Below are 20,173 nucleotides of genomic sequence, written 5' to 3'. Positions count from 1 at the left end.
AATCTGAGTTAAAAAATGGCCTCTGTGGTCATATGAGTGTAAATCGGACGAAAGCTTTATATGGGAGATATATCCAAATCTGAACCGATTTCAAGCAAATTTGGCACGCATAGTTACAACGCTAATTCTATTCCCTATGCAAAATTTCAACTAAATCAGAGCAAAAAATTGGCCTCTGTGGGCAAATGAGTGTAAATCGGGCGAAAGCTATATATGGGAGCTATATCTAAATCTGAACCGATTTTGCTGATATTTTGCAAGTTTTTCGAAACTCATAAAATATTCGGATGTACGGAATTTGAGGAAGATCGGTTGATATACACGCCAATTATGACCAGATCGGTGAAAAATATATATGGCAGGTATATCTAAATCTGAACCGATTTTTTCCAAAATCAATAGGGATCGTCTTTGAGCCAAAACAGGACCCTATACCAAATTTTAGGACAATCGGACTAAAACTGCGAGCTGTACTTTGCACACAAAAATACATCAACAGACAGACAGACAAACAGACAGACGGACAGACAGACGGACATCGCTAAATCGACTCAGAATTTAATTCTAAGCCGATCCGTATACTAAAAGGTTGGTCTACGATTACTCCTTCTTGGCGTTACATACAAATGCACAAACTTATTATACCCTGTACCACAGTGGTGGTGAAGGGTATAATTAATAAGTCAGGTGTATTATACAAAATTTACCGATATCAACAAAAACCATACAAAAGTCAAAATAGCGGGAGAGGAAAATCTCTTTGTATTGTATGGGTACATAGACGGCCGTAAGTTCGACCAGGCCAAAGCTTATATACCCTCGACGATGGATTGCGTAGAAACTTCTTCTAAACACTACCATCCACAATCGAATTACTTGAGTTGCGGTAACGCTTGCCGATGTCAAGGTATCTTAAAACCTTCTCCCACGTCTTCTAAATTGTAAGTAAGTCCATACGTGGTATATATTAACTCAAAAAAAACCGATTAAATACGTGTATAATTCAGTTTGACAAAATTTTCTATATAAATAAAATTTTAACAAAATTTTCTATAGAAATACAATTTTCACAAAATTTTCTATAGAAATAAAATATTGACAAAATTTTCTATAGAAAAAAAAATTTTGGCAAAATGTTGAAGGAACATTTTGGATTTAAAATTTTTTTAAATGTCTGTAACGCTATTCGAAGTTGATTGCACACTCAACTAATTTTTTCAATAAAAGCGTAACTATTTTTAATTATTTTTTAGTTTGATTAACAAATTGGTTGTTTGAAATATATTGACTTAGTCTTCCGAGTTTGAATAAAAAGTTAATTGTATCAATTAATTTTTATACCCTCCACCATCGAAATATTTCTCTAAGACCCCATAAAGTATATATATTCTGGGTCGTGGTGAAAATCTGAGTCCATCTAAGCATGTCCGTCTGTTCAAATCACGGTCCATAATTTTATATAGCCCCCATATTAACCGATCCCCCGATTTGGCTTTCGGAGCCTCTAAGAGAAGCAAATTTCATCCGATCCGGCTGAAATTTGGAACATGGTGTTAGAATGTGGTCTCTAATAAACACGCAAGAATTGGTCCATATCGGTCAATAATTATATATAGCCCCCATATAAACCGTGCCCCAGATTTGACCTCCGGAGCTTCGTGGATGAGCAAAATTCATCCGATTCGGTTGAAAGTTGGTACGTGGTGTTAGTATATGGTCTCAAACAGCCATGCAGTAATTAGTCCATATCGGTCTATAATTATATGTAGCCCCTATATAAACCGATCCCCAGATTTGACCTCCGGAGCTCTTGGAGGAGCAAAGTTCATCCGATCTGTTTGAAATTTGGCACGTGGTGAAATTTGGTACATTGCGCTAGTAAAGGGTGATTCTTTTGAGGTTAGGATTTTCATGCATTAGTATTTGACAGATCACGTGGGATTTCAGACATGGTGTCAAAGAGAAAGATGCTCAGTATGCTTTGACATTTCATCATGAATAGACTTACTAACGAGCAACGCTTGCAAATCATTGAATTTTATTACCAAAATCAGTGGCAGAAAATCCGCTTTTTTATCGACAAATTTTGTTCAGCGATGAGGCTCATTTCTGGTTGAATGGCTACGTAAATAAGCAAAATTGCCGCATTTGGAGTGAAGAGCAACCAGAAGCCGTTCAAGAACTGCCCATGCATCCCGAAAAATGCACTGTTTGGTGTGGTTTGTACGCTGGTGGAATCATTGGACCGTATTTTTTCAAAGATGCTGTTGGACGCAACGTTACGGTGAATGGCGATCGCTATCGTTCGATGCTAACAAACTTTTTGTTGCCAAAAATGGAAGAACTGAACTTGGTTGACATGTGGTTTCAACAAGATGGCGCTACATGCCACACAGCTCGCGATTCTATGGCCATTTTGAGGGAAAACTTCGGAGAACAATTCATCTCAAGAAATGGACCGGTAAGTTGGCCACCAAGATCATGCGATTTGACGCCTTTAGACTATTTTTTGTGGGGCTACGTCAAGTCTAAAGTCTACAGAAATAAGCCAGCAACTATTCCAGCTTTGGAAGACAACATTTCCGAAGAAATTCGGGCTATTCCGGCCGAAATGCTCGAAAAAGTTGCCCAAAATTGGACTTTCCGAATGGACCACCTAAGACGCAGCCGCGGTCAACATTTAAATGAAATTATCTTCAAAAAGTAAATGTCATGGACCAATCTAACGTTTCAAATAAAGAACCGATGAGATTTTGCAAATTTTATGCGTTTTTTTTAAAAAAAAGTTATCAAGCTCTTAACAAATCACCCTTTATATGGCCGCTAACAACCATGCCAAAATTGATCCATATCGGTCTATAGTTATATATGGGCGATCACCAAAATTATAAAGAAATAATTGTTTAGAAAATTTTGTCAAAATTTTATTACTATATAAAATATTGTCAACATTTTATTACTATAAAAAATTTTGTCAAGATTGTATTTTTATAGAAAATTTTGTCAAAATTTAATTTCTATCGAAAATTTTGTCAGAATTTTATTTCTATAGAAAATTTTGTCAAAATTTTATTGCTATAGAAAATTTTATAAAAATTTTATTGCTATAGAAAATTTTGTCAAAATTTTGTTTCTATAGAAAATGTTGTAAAAATTTTATTTCTATAGAAAATTTTGTAAAAATTGTAGTGCTATCGAAAATTTTGTCAAAATTTTGCTACTACACAAAATTTTGTGAAAATTTAATTTCTATAGAAAATTTTGTCAAAATTTTATGGCTATAGAAAATTTTGTCAAAATTTTATTTCTATAGAAAATGTTTTGTCAAAATTTTATTTCTATAGAACACTTTGTAAAAATTTTATTGCTATAAAAAATTTTATAAAATTTTATTTCTATAGAAAATGTTGTCAAAATTTTATTTCTATAGAAAATTTTGTAAAAATGTTATTTCTATAAAAAATTTTGTCTAACTAAATTATATACGTATTTAATCGGCTTTTTTTGTTCAATATATACCCCGTATGGACTAACTTATAATTGAGAAGACGGTGTTAAGAAGTTTGAAGATACCTTGCCATCGCTGAAGTGTTACGGCAACCCAAGTAATTCGATTGTGAATGACAGTCTTAAGTACAAGTTTCTATGCAATCCATGGTGAAGGGTACATAAGATTCGGCCTGGCCGAACTTACTGCCGTATATACTTGTTTGATTAAAAATTTTTAATCATTGACTTAACTAACTTAATGTTTCTATCTTGATTAAAAAGTTAATTGTAGCAATTAATTTATTAATTGAAAAAATGTCAAACTTCAATCAACTTTTTAATTGGAAATATTTTGGTGATATTTTTTTTCTGTGATCGTAAACTATTTTGAATGTTGATTGAACAGATAACTTCTTTGGTGAATTTTTATACTTCATACTTTACGAAATTTTTAGGATATATTTACCTGGACATAAATGGAATCAGAAAATGTATTGCTTGCTCGTTTTTTGCTGGGAAATTTTAAAGAGATAATAGGAAATAATTGTCCGATTTTAATTATTAAATGTAATGGGAAATACCAATTGGGCATATTGTGTTTTTGTAAACACAATATTATTAATATCAAGTTTATATGACAATTTTAAAAAACTTAATTTCAATATTTTAAACCTTACCAACGAACTTCAATGAAGGTTGTGAACGAAAGACTTAAGACACATACACACATATGTGAATGTGCCGAATTTCACATTGCATGCAAATTAAACTTTAATACCATTTCATTGTTTGATCTAACTCAACTCATATTTAATTGAATTTTATGCAGTTATGCTTATTCAAGTTTTGTGGTCATTTTAAGTTAGCAAAAAACTGCCTTTCCAAATCAAACAGAAACTATGACTATGAAGACCTTTAGCTAAATATAGGCAAATAGACCAAACGGATGGATTTCCAAATACCTAAAGAAGATGCAAATAGACGCACATATATGGGCCAAAAGATTTGCCGAAAAAACACCTATTTAGGTTATGGATACGAAATTGATTAACACGACATTAATAATAATAATAAAAAAAACATTTTCAATAAAATCCAACTGCCCCTATTCGATGATCGTAACAAAAGGGCAAAACAACAATAACATAAACCACAAAAAATGCCAACAAACCAACTCAACTTATATTTTGAGTTAAAATAAAATGAAACAAATTTGAGCGATAAGGCAACAGAGTCAAAAGAAAACAGATTGGCTGTATTGAAACCGGTAATAGTCTCAAGGTCGTTAAGCAAATGAGTTAATTCGATGAAGGCAATGAAATTGTAACAAAACACATGACAGCGACGGTGATCATAGCGATGATGACAGTGAAGACCATAATGTTGATGGTAATGTCAATGATGATATATGTTTATAGTTCAAACTGAGTGTTATAGAGCAAAATACAACACCAACAATATTTATCCCATATATGTAGTTAAACAAGAAATAAAAAACAAACTAGTTCAAGAATTTTGACATATCATTTCTCATATATTCTTGTATTAAAAGCGAAAGGAAACACTTACTTTTTATTTTTATATTTTAAAGAATAAGTAAGGGGAAGATAAGGATTTCATTGTTATCTATTACTATAGAAAATTTCATAATTACGAAATCTGATGAAAACCATCGAATTGATATACATCCGTGGTATAGTCCAGACTTCCCACCGCAGGTCTTCCATTTTTCTTGTATGTAAAAATAAAACGGGTGGTCAACGTTTTTCGGCACCTTGAGAAGCGATTGATGCGTTCAGAATACATAACATAATTTGGAGATCCCAAACCAAAGTGGCAAAAGTGCTTCGACAATTCGGTCAAACGCATGCAAAAGGGTATAGATCTTAATATGTTGGCTGCAATTGGAAGTCTAGACGTATTTTAGATCCACAAATAGGTGTGCCGAATATGATGTTTTTCAGTCATCTTAAGGTTGAACCATCCAACTCTACAATGAAAAAAAAAATATTTACGTGATATTAAAGATTACGCAACCTAAATTTTAGAATGCGCAATTTACACACTATTAAGGACAAATTTCTTTATAATAATGCAATTTTAATTTAATTAACAAAATTTATAATCTTTGCTTCAAACATTTTTATACCCTGCGCCACACTGTGGAACAGGGTATTATAAGTTAGTGCATATGTTTGCAACACCCAGAAGGAGACGAGATAGACACATGGAGTCTTTGGCAAAAATGCTCAGGGTGCGCTCCTGAGTCGATATAGCCATGTCCATCTGTCCGTGAACACATTTTTGTAATCAAAATCTAGGTCGCAGTTTTAGTCCAATCGACTTCAAATTTGGCACAAGTATGTGTTTTCGCTCAGAATAGAACCCTATTGATTTTGGAAGATATCGGTTCAGATTTAGATATAGCTCCCATATATATATTTCGCCCGTTATGGACTTATATGGCCCCAGAAGCCTAATTTGCTTAAAATTTTGCACAAGAAAAACAATTAGTACTATAGTCAAGCGTGCCAAATTTTATTGAAATCGGTTCAGATTTAGATATAGCTCTTATATATATCTTTCGCCAGATATGGACTAATATGGTCCAAGAAGCCAGAGTTTTACCCCAATTTGGTTGAAATTTTGCAATAGGATTACAATTAGTAGTGTAGTCAAGTGTGCCAAATTTTATTGAAATCGGTTCAGATTTAGATATAGCTCCCATATATATCGTTCACCCGATTTACACTCATATGACCACAGTGGCCAATCTTTTACTCCGATTTAATTGAAATTTTGCACTGGGAGTAGAATTAGCATTGTTACTATGCGTGCCAAATTTGGTTGAAATCGATTCAGATTTGGATATATCTCCCATATATAGCTTTCGCCCGATTTACACTCATATGACCACAGAGGCCAATTTTTTGCTCCGATTTAGTTGAAATTTTGCACAAGGGGTAGAATTAGCATTGTAGCTATGCGTGCCAAATTTGGTTGAAATCGGTTCAGATTTAAATATATCTCCCATATATAGCTTTCGCCCTATTTACACTCATATGACCACAGAGGCCAATTTTTAACTCCGATTTAGTTGAAATTTTGCATAGAGAGTAGAATTAGCATTGCAGCTATGCGTGCCAAATTTGGTTGAAATCGGTTCAGATTTAGATATAGCTCCCATTTATATGTTTTTCTGATTTCGACAAAAATGGTCAAAATACCAAAATTTTCCTTGTAAAATCACCACTGCTTAGTCGCAAAGTTGTAAAAATGTCTCTAATTTTCCTAAACTTCTAATAAATATATCTATAGGACAAACCTTTATATATAGCCCCAATGTGAGAAAGTGGCGCAGGGTATAATATAGTCAGCCCCGCCCGACATTAGAATTTCCTTACTTGCTTTTACTTCGAAGTATCCGTCATGATTTGGATTTTTGAACTGGCATTTGTTTGTACATGAATAGCTTTATTAATATACCGGAAAAATAGAATGAAAATTCGATAAATAAGATCTGTATCTTAATTTTAATTTTATAGATCTTAAATTTAAAGCCAGATAAGTCGCAAAAAATTTCCTTATTTTAAAGAACCTCGGATCTTTGGTTCGGAATCAATACCAAAATCCTAAAAGGAAGGTCAAAATCTTTGGATCTCCGTAAACTTGATTGTAGAAATTTCAATTAAAAATTACACAAGCCAACAGTCGTTTTGTGAATTGGTTCTAGCATAATTTTTATACCCACCACCATAGAATGGTGACGGGGGTATAATAAGTTTGTCATTCCGTTTGTAACGCATTGAAATATCGATTTCCGACTATATAAAGTATATATATTCTTGATCAGGGAGAAATTCTAAGACGATATAAGCATGTCCGTCTGTCCGTCTGTCTGTCTGTCTGTCTGTCTGTCTGTCTGTCTGTCTGTTGTAATCACTCTACAGTTTTCAATAATGAAGCAATCGTGCTGAAATTTTGCACAAACTCGTCTTTTGTCTGCAGGCAGGTCAAGTTCGAAGATGGGCTATATCGGTCCAGGTTTTGATATAGTCCCCATATAAACCGACCTCCCGATTTGGGGTCTTGGGCTTATAGAAATCGTAGTTTTAATCCAATTTGCCTGAAATTTGAAATCTAGAGGTATTTTATGACCATAAAGAGGTGTGGCAAAAATGGTGAGTATCGGTCCATGTTTTGGTATAGCCCCCATATAGACCGATCTCCCGATTGTACTTCTTGGGCTTATAGAAACCGCAGTTTTTATTCAATTTACCTGAAATTGGAAATCTAGAGGTATTGTAGGACCACAAATACGTGTGCCAAAAATTGTGAGTATCGGTCCATGTTTTGGTATGGTCCCCATATAAAACGACCTCCCGATTTGGGGTCTTGGGCTTATAGAAAGCGTAGTTTTTATCCAATTTGTCTGAAATTGGATATCTAGAGGTATTTTAGGACCATAAAGAGGTGTGCCGAAAATGGTGAGTATCGGTCCATATTTTGGTATAGCCCCCATATGGACCGATTTCCCGATTTTACTTCTTGGGCTTCTAGAATCCGAAGTTTTTATGCTATTTGCCTGAAATTAGAAATCTAGAGGTATTTTCGGGTCATAAAGAGGTGTGCCGAAAACGGTGAGTATCGGTCCATATTTTAGTATAGCCCCCATAAGAACGATCTCCCGATTTAGCTCCTTGGGTTTCTAGAAACCGTAGTTTTTATCTGACTTGCCTGAAATTGTAAATATTCTGGTATTTTAGGCTCACAAAAACGTGTATCGGATTAAGTTTTTATCGGTCCATTTGGTAATGCATCCATATAGACCGACTTCACTTCTTGAGGGTGTAGAAGGCGCACTGATCACGAAAATTGCTTGAAACCCAATGTAAAATTTCCAGATTTTACTTCTACAGATTTAAGATTTCAAATCAAGACGTTATTTTATAATTTTCTTGCACACTTACAAGAGATTTTAATGATTCCTCTAAAACTCAAACAAAAATGGTTCTTATAAATCCAGAATCTGATATAGTCCTCATAGGTGAAATCTTTAAATTTATCTTCGGGAAGTGTCCTCAAGCCCTCCTGAAATTTCAAAGGAAACCCCAATATTTGGTTCATGGTGGTGGGTATTTAAGATTCGGCCCGGCCGAACTTAGTGCTGTATATACTTGTTTTCATTGGTTTTGACCTACTAAACACGAAAATAAGTTTTAAAAAATTTTCTGTCGATTGGTTTTCGAGATACAAATTTTTGAACTTTTTTTTTTAATTTTTGGAGGTACACTTACAATTTTGAGCATATCTTTCATCTTCTTTGACCTATTTGATCCTAGTGCTACTCAAATTAAAGAAAATTGAGCCGTCTACAACTCATTCTCAGAAAATTTTCAAATCGGGTAAGTAGTTTGGATGTTGGCGGCTTAAAAAAGTTAAAAAACGGCAAAACGGCGTTTTTTAGTAAAAATGTGGTAGAAAAAACCAAATAAAAATTCATATGAAATATAAAACACGATGCTAACTGCAAAATCTTACAACAAATAGCGGACTTATATTTTTTTTGGTAAAAGACCGAAAAGACCAAATCAACGCATCAACGCTGTTTTCCACATGGCATAAAATGTACAGTTATATCTTTGTTTCTACACACAGAAAACAAATTTGTTGTGCCAACCAATTCTTTTGCCAACCAAATTATTTGGTCCCATCTACTACCAGAATATAACTGACAAAATTTGTCAAAGCAACCATTTTTTGTTCTGCACAACAGTATATCAAATTGTTTCGATAACTAAAATTTAGGCACATTATAAGTCTAATTGGTAATCCCAACCAATAAGATTTTATTCGTTTGTTGAAACAACTATTTATTATTTTCGGACAACCAATGCTTGAGAAATTAAAGAAACCATTTGGTGAATTTATTTTAGTCTGTATTTAATTAAATTATTAATTAATAATTAAAAACTGAATGGAAATGATGCAGATGCTGCTGATGCTCCACTCACAATTACCCGATCGTGACTCACGCATGGACCTTGACATGTTGTTATGTCTTTGCACCAGAATCTTTCTTCAGTTCTGATCGATTTTAAGTTCGATGGCGAGGTAGCCAATCTATATATTTACCATTCCCATCCTCGGAAATTGTCACATTTGTTAAAATATCTCTAGTTGGGAAGAACGTAAGTGAGTGAGTGGTATTAATTTCATTTGATGATTATGTTACTCACCAATTAAGAATGTAGCTACCGAATTAAAAAGAATATATACCTAATTCACAGCAAGTCTTTATGGCCAGAATTTTCTCTAATATTGGGTACTCGACATGAAAAATTTGAATTGTATTGAAATTTTGAAAATTTAGAGTTTATAATTAATGAAATCAAACAACAACTTATTTATTGTCATATTTATGTAGTCCATAGTAACAAATTCCTTTATAACTATAACATTTGTTAACACAACCAACTTATTGGCTAGGCGGACTTTCAGTTGGGTTTGGTGACACATTGGCAAAACAAATCGGTTATCACAACAGGGTGGAATAAATTGAAATGGTTAGTTACTTCAATGTATAAATAACGACCAATATTTGGTCGTGTGTGCCAACTTTTGGTCACACCACCGTTATATTGATTATATAAACTATCAAACAAGAGAAATAACTAACAATTATTCCACACAATTAAAAATTGTGGGTCTCCACTATCAAACTGCTGTCGTAATCGAATTCTAACCAATCATTTCTCTGGGTGTACTCATTTTTTTGGGCGTTGATTTGGTTTTTTTTGGTCTTTTACCAAAAAAAAAGTATAAGTCCGCTATTTGTTGTTAGATTTTGTTAAGTAAGGGCTTATTTTCTTTGTAAAAATTTCAGCTATATATAAAAAACCAAAATTGCTGTTAGCATCGTGTTTTATATTTCATATGAATTTTTATATGGTTTTTTCTGCCACATTTTTACTAAAAAAACGCCGTTTTGTAACTTTTTTAAGCCGCCAACATCCAAAACTACTTACCCGATTTGAAAATTTTCTGAGAATGAGTTGTTGACGGCTCAATTTTCTTTAATCTGAGTAGCACTAGGATCAAATAGGTCAAAGAAGACGAAAGATATGCTAAAAATTGTAAGTGTACCTCCAAAAATTAAAAAAAAAGTTCAAAAATTTTGTATCTCGAAAACCAATCGACAGAAAATTTTTTAAAACTCATTTTCGTGTTTAGTAGGTCAAAATCAATGGGAAAAAGTATGCTAGAAACAAATAACAGAGAAAATTTTGTTATTGGTGACCTAGTGTTATTTGAATCAATTAATTTTGTGATTGAAGACAAAAAATATTTCGTTCTGCGTATGCTACGAAAAAGGTATTTTAAGTGTATGCAATCGTACGACAATTTTGTTTTTCAGCGGTTCTTTATAGCAACGTTCTGCAGGGGAGGTGATAGAACACTTCCTTGGAGAGTGTCCCGCTAGACTTAACTTTGCATAATGGGAGCCACCGTTGTGCAATGGTTAGCATGCCCGCCTTGCATTCACAAGGTCGTGGGTTCGATTCCTGCTTCGACCGAACACCAAAAAGTTATTCAGCGGTGGATTATCCCACCTCAGTAATGCTGGTGACATTTCTGAGGGTTTCAAAGCTTCTCTAAGTGGTTTCACTGGAATGTGGAACGCCGTTCGGACTCGGCTATAAAAAGGAGGTCCCTTATCATTGAGCTTAACATGGAATCGGGCAGCACTCAGTGATAAGAGAGAAGTTCACCACTGTGGTATCACAATGGACTGAATAGTCTAAGTGAGCCTGATACATCGGGCTGCCACATAACCTAACCTAACCTAACTTTGCATAATTGCTTATTTCAGAGTAGCGAAAATACGTCTCTTCGTTAGGAGTTCGCCTATCTGCTTCAGTATTCCTTGATTCTGCTCTCAGACGTGAGAGCAGAATTGAATCAATAGATAAATATTTATGAGCATCTTCAAAGTCTTAAAATGGAATGAGGTATTGGTGATAAATTTTTCGCCTTTAATGCTTAGATCATGTGCTAAATTTCGCATGAGAAATAGGTTATGTTTAAGGGGAAGCAATATATAAATATGAATCGATAAAGGAACATTTTATTTGTTCTGTATAACGTACACATTTTCAAGAATATGAATGAAACATGGACTCACTGTCAAAGTCAAATTTGAGGAGCAGTCCGCTAGAATTATATTTTCGTATATGTCTAGATCAATTCACTTTCATAAATATCTATACTTTATAAAGTCTCAGTTCAATATTTTCAAGTAATTGCAAATATAATGGCAAAGCCACTATGCAAAACTTATGTAAATCTGGTACTTGGATACTTTCTATATTTCTCAAGCCATCTGGGGTACAGTTTTAGTCCTATGTCCATGCTACTCGTAGTTAGATTCTATCCACTAGCTCGCAGAAATTCATTTTACTCCAATCTATATGAAATTCCATGTGCAACCGCAGTAACCACATTTAAGCAAACATATGTACATCTGTATAACATGAAATCACAGCAAGCAATTTTTGTATTGAAGGCTTATCTGTCATATTACTTGGGTTTGACCACAAGTTTAAATTAACGATAATCAATAAAGCTTGTTGGTGCTAACAATAAAGTTTTTTATCTTACCATACTAAAATAGTTAATAGAATTTCATACAATGATGCTAAGTAACAAACATTTTTATTATGTAATTATACTGTCAACGTTTTTTTTTAAATTATTATCAAACATAAATTGAAATTGAATGGGAGACATTGAGCTAATTTAAAATATTCAGGTTTGATTAATGCAATACAAATTAAATGCACTTTGATATGGTTGAGTTCCTTGAACTTAAAGATACTCCACCTCTTATGCGTAATTAAAAGTCGTTGTCCTCATAATTGAAAAGAATAGACAAGTGGACCTAATAAATGTCAAAATGAAAATTGTTTTATTTTTAATGTGTGTAGAATTAAAGTCCACTGTACGAGTATACTGTCGCCGTACAGTTTGTCTGTTTAATGTCTGAATGAAGTAATAAAATTATTTATAATAAGTAAATTTGTTGTATATGGCAAGAACTGAACTGTGCATTTCTGACACAAAGTGTTTTTCCTTGGCCAAAGCTCGTTAAACGTTTCAACAAAGATATTTCGTCTTTAGAGTAAGGAGATTGGATTTCAAAATGGGTATCTTTTGAACTGAGGTAAATTTGTCCTACAAAACTCGGAAGTATATCTTCAATATCATTGACTCCCTTGTCAAGATTAAAATGACTACGAAGCTAGATCATTGTCTTCCTACCAAACAGGACTACATTCTGGCGAAACCAGTCTTTGACAAGCAAGCTTCCTTCATCATGTGGCATCAAAGTCCAAATTCAAATTCTCATTCAAGTATAAATTATGACATGTTTCAAAGAAAGAAAGCGTATTTAAACTAGAATCTTGTAAAATATCTCTTAGTTTCGAATACAATTTAGCTTCGGAGTTAGGTGAAAGAAAGTTGTCTTTTTTTACGCCGATTTCAATCATACTCACACTTTGTTTTTAGAAAAACTTAGCCACAGTTGAATAAGGTTTTCCGTTTTGCTTAGTGCTAAGTTTGTTTCTGTCAAAAACGAATATCAGCATTTATGACAGTGAATTACAATAAGGTTGTTCACTTCCCAGCAAAAAACAAGTATATACGGCCGTAAGTTCGGCCAGGCCGAAGCTTATGTATCCTCCACCACGGATTGCGTAGAAACTTCTACTGAAGACTGTCATTCACAATCGAATTATTTGGGTTGCGGTAACACTTGCCGATGGCAAGGTATCTTAGAACATCCTAATACCGTAATGTAACATATACCACGTAGTCCATACGTGGTATATATTAAACTTAAAATGGCCGATTAAATACGTATATAATTAAGTTTGCAAAATTTTCTATAGAAATAAAATTTTGACAAAAGTTTCTATAGAAATAAAATTTTGAAAAAATAAAATTTCGGCAACATTTTTTATAGAAGTAAAACTTGGACAAAATTTTCTATAGAAATACGATTTTAACAAAATTTTCTATAGAAATAACATTTTGGCAAAATTTTCTATAGAAATAAAATTTTTACAAAATTTTCAAAAAATTTAAAATTTTGACAACATTCTCTTTAGAATTAAAATTTTGACAACATTTTCTATAGAAATAAAATTTGACAACATTTTCTATAGAAATAAAATTTTGCTAGATTATTTTTGGCTCGAGTGGCAACCATGATTATGAACCGATAGGGACCAATTTTTGTGTGATTGGTGATCGGCTATATATAACTATAGACCGATATGGACCAATTTTGGTATGGTTATTAGTATTAGCGGCCATATATTAACACCACGTTGCAAATTTCAACCGGATTGGATGAATTTTGCTCGTCCAAGAGGCTCCGAAGTTCAAACCTGGGGATCGGTTTATATGGGGGCTATATATAATTATGAACTGATATGGACAAATTTTTGAATGGTTCTTAGAGACTATATACTAATACCATGTACCAAATTTCAGCCGGATCGGATGAATTTTGCTCCTCTAAGAGGCTCCGGAGGTCAAATCTGGGGATCGGCTTATGTGGGGGCTATATATAATTATGGACCGATATGGACCAATTTTGGCATGGTTGTTAGAGACAATATACTAACACCACGGACCAAATTTCAGTCGGATCGGATGACTTTTGCTCCTCTAAGAGGCTCCGGAGGTCAAATCTGGGGATCGGTTTATATGGGGGCTATATATAATTATGGGCCGATGTGGACCAATTTTTGCATGGTCATTAGAGAACATATACTAACACCATGTACCAAATTTCAGCCAGATCGGATGAAATTTGCTTGTCTTAGAGGCCCCGCAATCCAAATCTGGGAATCGGCTTATATGGGTGCTATATACAATTATAGACCTATATGGACCAATTTTTGCATGGTTGTTAGGGATCATATACTAACACCATGTACCAAATTTCAGCCGGATCGGATGAAATTTGCTTGTCTTAGAGGCTCCGCAAGCCAAATCGGGGGATTGGTTTATATGGGGGCTATTTGTAATTATGGGCCGATATGGACCAATTTTTGCATGGTTGTTAGAGACCATATACTAGCACCATGTACCAAATATCAATAACAACTACTTGTGCCAAGTTTCAAGTCGATATCTTGTTTCGTTCGGAAGTTAGCGAGATTTCAACAGACGGACGGACGGACGGACATGCTCAGATCGACTCAGAATTTCACCACGACCCAGAATATATATACTTTATGGGGTCTTAGAGCAATATTTCGATGTGTTACAAACGGAATGACAAAGTTAATATACCCCCATCCTATGGTGGAGGGTATAAAAAGCGCCACCAAAAAAGTAGTTAAAATGTTATTTTTGGATCCGGAAGTGGTGCAAAGTTGGCTTGTCGTAGGATGGATGTCCACCATTTCAACAGCCGTTGCACCGATTTTGAATAAGATTTTAGGGTGTGATCTGAATTCAGTGTTTTAGATGTTAATTAAAAAATTTTGTGATATTTTGCCAAATAAATATTTTTTGTAGTTTTTTATGATTTTTAATGCATTCTAACGCTTGCTTGAAACGTTTGAACTCTAATATTTTCGAAAAATTCGCAATTTTTCTAAAATGGACTAGCATTTTTGTAGACCAAATTTTAATAATTTGTCCCATTTTATTAACTCTTACTCTGTTTTTAATCTATTTGAAACAAAAAAAGTTTAAATTACACATCAAAAATATGTAAAAAGCGAATTAAAAAAATTGAATTAAAAAATTTCTGTGTGGTTAAAATACAGAACATCTTTGGGAGGACATTTTTGGAAGTGTTTTTAAAGTCACGCCTTTAGAAGAACTTCCAAATTTTTTTGCTAGGCGAAATAATATACCTGCCCATTTTTCTGTGCGAAAAGCTTAATGACAAGGGACCTCCTTTTTATAGCCGAGTCCGAACGGCGTTCCACATTGCAGTGAAACCACTTAGAGAAGTTTTTGAAACCCTCAGAAATGTCACCAGCATTACTGAGGTTGGATAATCCACCGCTGAAAATCTTTTTGGTGTTCGGTCGAAGCAGGAATCGAACCCACGACCTTGTGTATGCAAGGCGGGCATGCTAACCATTGCACCACGGTGGCTCCCCTAACAAACAAAGATTTCACAGTTATTCCGCGAGTTTTTCGCGCATAAACGCCATCATTTCAAGTCGAATCTCCATTCATTTAAAAAGTTAATTGATTCAACAAATTTCTCAATTGAAATAAATATCAATCAATAAATTTAATAGTATTAAGTAATTTTGTAATTGGATCAATTACTTTTTTAATTAACTTTCAATGAATTTTTTAATTGATACTCTCTGTGATTGAAGACATTTCAATTAAAAATTAATTCGATCAATTAATTTCGTGAGTTTGGGTGTATGACAAGCCCGTGTTAAATTCATCGCTTCTGTGCGAATTTTGTAACACTTCCGAATCCAAAAAGAACATTTTAACTACTTTTTTGGCGATGACTTTTTGCTGGGCTAAAAAATTATACGCAAATGAAGTATAACGATTTGCTAAATTCGTGTTTCTCACAAAATACTTTAGAATTTCTTAAAATTTGTGAATTTTACCAAAAAGCGCATGTTATGAAATTGTGTGGCAAGATAATTTAGCAATTTAGAACTCCAAATTTTAACTTTAAATTTCGTAAAATATTTTTTTTTTGTAAATTTTGAAATCATCGTGACATCTCCGTTTGTAATACTGTTTAGTTAAATTTTTCTAAAATTAACTTTAGTTAAAATTAACCAAAGGTTTCCACCCTGGTGGGTTTACTGTTGTTTGAGTGTATTCTTGCCAAGAACAGCATTATTCTATTATTTGTGCGAAAATTGAACTTAAACAAGTATATACAGCAGTAAGTTCGGCCGGGCCGAATCTTAAGTACCCACCACCATGAATCAAATAAAGGGTGGTTAAATTGGAAGGGCCGATGTTGAATGTGAACCACACCTAAACGCCAAGTTTTTTTCCGAATTTTATTCGACATTTCTCTATTTCAGTCTTACTCAATTTGAACCATGGAGAGATGCACAATCCCACAACGTGTTAAATGGTTCCAAGAAATGGCAACAGTGGATGATCAATTTTCGAAGAAAATCATCTTCAGTGATGAGGCACATTTTCACCTCAGTGGATTCGTCAATGAACAGAATTGCCGCATTTGGGCGAATGAGAATCCAAGAGTGATTGTCGAAAAACCAATGCACCCACAAAGAGTGACTGTTTGGTGCGGTTTATGGGCTGGCGGCATCATCAGGCCGTATTTTTTCCAAAATGAGGCCGGTGAGGCTGTTACTGTGAATGGTGTTTCAGCAGGACGGTGCCACTTTCCACACAGCTAACGAAACAATTGCTCTTTTGCGCAACAAATTCAATGGCCGTGTTATCTCACGTAATGGCTATGTCAATTGGTCGCCAAGATCATGTGATTTGGCACCGTTGGGCGTTTTTCTTTGGGGTTATTTGAAAGAAAAGGTGTACGTCGATAAGCCAGCAACAATTCAAGAGCTAAAGGATGAGATAATTCGGCACATTAACGGCATAGAACCTCCATTATGCCTCAGCGTCATCGAAAATTTGGACCATGTGCCACCGAGGTCGCGGCGCCCATTTGGCCGATATTTTGTTCCATACATAATTGAGTAATACCAATATATCATAATAAAATAAAATTACAATAATTTCCTAAATAGTTTGTGTTTTAGTCAAAATCAACATCGGCCCTTGAAATTTTAACCACCTTTATAAAAGATTCCTCTGAAATTTCTTCGTCGTTGCGGCTTACTTGAATTTCAGGGGATTTTATGACAAATATTCTCCAAATCAGATTAGTTCAACCAGTACGTTTCCCGAAGATACATTTAAAAATTTTACCTGAAATTTTATATTCAGTTTCAAGCACTTTTTATGATCAGTGCGCCTTCTATATAGGTCTATATGGCGGTTGTAGAATCTAGACCCCAAATCGGAGGACCGGTTTTTAAGGGGGCTATACCAAAACCTGTACCGATGCACAATATATTCAGCACATCTATTTATAGTCCTTAAAAAACTCTAGATTTTCAGGCAAATTGGATATAAACTATGGTTTCTAGAAGCCCAAGAAGTACAATCGGGAGATCGGTCTATATGGGGGCTATACCAAACCATGGACCAATAATCACCATTTTCGGCACACCTCTTTATGGTCCTAAAATACCTCTAGATTTCCAATTTCAGGCATATTGAATAATAACTACAGATTCTAGATGTCCAGAAGTAAAATCGGGAGATCGGTCTATATGGGGACTATACCAAAACAAGGACCGATAATCATCATTTTCGGCTCAACTCTTTATGGTCCTAAAATACCTCTACGTTTTCAATTTCAGGCAAATTGGATAAAATCTACGGATTCTATACGCCCAAGAAGTAAAATCGGGAAATCGGTCTATATCGGGGCTATACCAAAATATGGACCGATACTCACCACTTTTGACACACCTCTTTGTGGTCCTAAAATACCTCTAGATTTCCAATTTCAGACAGATTTAATAATAACTACAGATTCTAGAAGCCAAGAAGTAAAATCGGGAGATCGATCTATATGGGGGCTATATCAAAACATGGACCGATACTCACCATTTTCGGTACACATCTTTACGGCCCCAAAATACTTCTACATTTCAAATTGGATAAAAACTACGGTTCGTAGAAGCCCAAGACCTCAAATCGGGAGGTCGGTTTATATGGGGACTATATCAAAACCTGGACCGATATAGCCCATCTTCACACTTGACCTGCGTGCAGACAAAAGACGAGTTTGTGCAAAATTTCTTCACGATTGTTTCATTATTGAAGACTGTAGCGTGATTACAACAGACGGAAATGGTTATATCATCTTAGAATTTCTCCCTGATCAAGAATACATATACTTTATATAGTCGGAAATCGATAATTCGATGTGTTACAAACGGAATGACAAACTTATTATACCCCCGTCACCATTCTATGGTGGTGGGTATAAAAAAGGCAACAAATTTAATGACAATTTCATTAATTTTGTAAAATTTTTCAGAATTCTTCATTGAAACTTCACTTTATTTTAAAGGAATTTTTTACTTGAAACATATAATAATGTCTACTTGAAGTCAATTCTGAATTTGGAAATGTAAGCTGTCGTTACAACGTTTTTAAAGGATTTTGATAGCATATGAAGAAAAAAGCTGAAGAAGCGTATAAATAAAATTTTGTTTCCTAAATTTTAAAAGTGAATTGTGGCTTAAAGGTGTCCTAACTTCAATTCTCCGTTTCTTTGGCTCGGAATCCATACCAAAATCTTTGGATTCAGGTATTTTTTTTTCAGTGTAGTTAGAGAATGCTCCGTTGAAAAATTCAAAGAAAATTTTCTTCTGAACTGAAGAGGGAGAGTTTCTTACATTCAAAGTAGGACATGATCTCCATTTCCGTTGAGTGTATACATAGAAATTCCTGCTGAAACATTGTACCAATATGTTAGATCGAAATAAATGTATTTTGAGGTGCTATAAGAATCTTTGGCCCCCTTATTATATTGCCAATATAATGGTTTGGTTGATAGGCAAACAAGTTATTTAATTTGTGTGACACGATAAAATTTTCTTATAACAAACCAAAAAAAAAATACGATTTTACCTATAGACTTATGAAGGGGTCAATGAGGTTAAATCCATAAGCGAAGATTTTTTCGAAAAGTTGTTAATCACCAAAATAACGCACTTCGCCCAGATGGATGCAGTCAAACTATCATCAGATGCAAATTGTCAAGTCAAGAGGTTTTAAAATGTTTAACGTGCTCTATTACCAACCAGTGTGTAGGGGGGGTTCTGCGCAGGCGCATTGGTGATGGTAGTGTAGTAGTCGAAAAGCTTTCGAAATGTTTTGATTATTTACTTAGTGGGCCATGCATCAAACACCATCAAACCTACTCACTCATATTTGCTTAATTTGAGTGGTGCTCAGTAGAAGCCTTCATCTGGTGTGGAGTGAGTGAAATGATTGGTTTTGAGTTCCCTATGAATTAAGAGAGCGAATAAAGACTAAAAACCATAGTGTTTGTCGGCAATAAGTTAACCATGGCTATTGGTTATCAATGTTATTCTCTCGAATGTGGTGTTAAGCTTTGAGTTGGATATTTTGTTGAATCTAGAGAGTTTAAACTCTTAATCATAATTCTTGTATTGATGCAATCTCTCTCGACACTCTTATCGAGACTTGTGCCCTCATGATTGCGAAGGCAAAAGCATATACAAACACAGAAGTGAGAGCTTCTGAATGTTAAACCAACTCTTGAATGGTAATCCATTTGGATTGGAACTACCAATACCATCACAGCGTGCTCCCCTATAGTGTACCTGCAATCCTCAACAATTTCCAATCAATGTTGCTGTTGCCGCTCTTTTCTCAACTGTAGTTTGCCTTGTATTTTGGGGCAGCAGAGCATGAAAAAAAGTTGCAGCTAGCACCAAATCTTTGGAATTATTTTGATGAGAAGGCCACGGGACGGGAGGTTTGGGTCTATATTTAGGAGGTGTTGAGGTGTTTTGGTTTTTCTGGCTATAATGTG

The 20,173-nt window shown here is 34.5% G+C and overlaps 1 protein-coding gene across 1 annotated transcript in view; it reads left to right on the top strand.

Annotated features, from left to right (window-relative positions):
- LOC142230279 (uncharacterized) overlaps positions 1 to 20,173 on the top strand; it is a 70,230-nt gene that overhangs the window by 20,988 nt on the left and 29,069 nt on the right. The window lies entirely within an intron of this gene.

Source organism: Haematobia irritans, chromosome 3, assembly GCF_050003625.1.
Source record: "Haematobia irritans isolate KBUSLIRL chromosome 3, ASM5000362v1, whole genome shotgun sequence".
Taxonomy (NCBI): domain Eukaryota; kingdom Metazoa; phylum Arthropoda; class Insecta; order Diptera; family Muscidae; genus Haematobia; species Haematobia irritans.
This window is presented reverse-complemented; position numbering and strand designations above follow the sequence as displayed.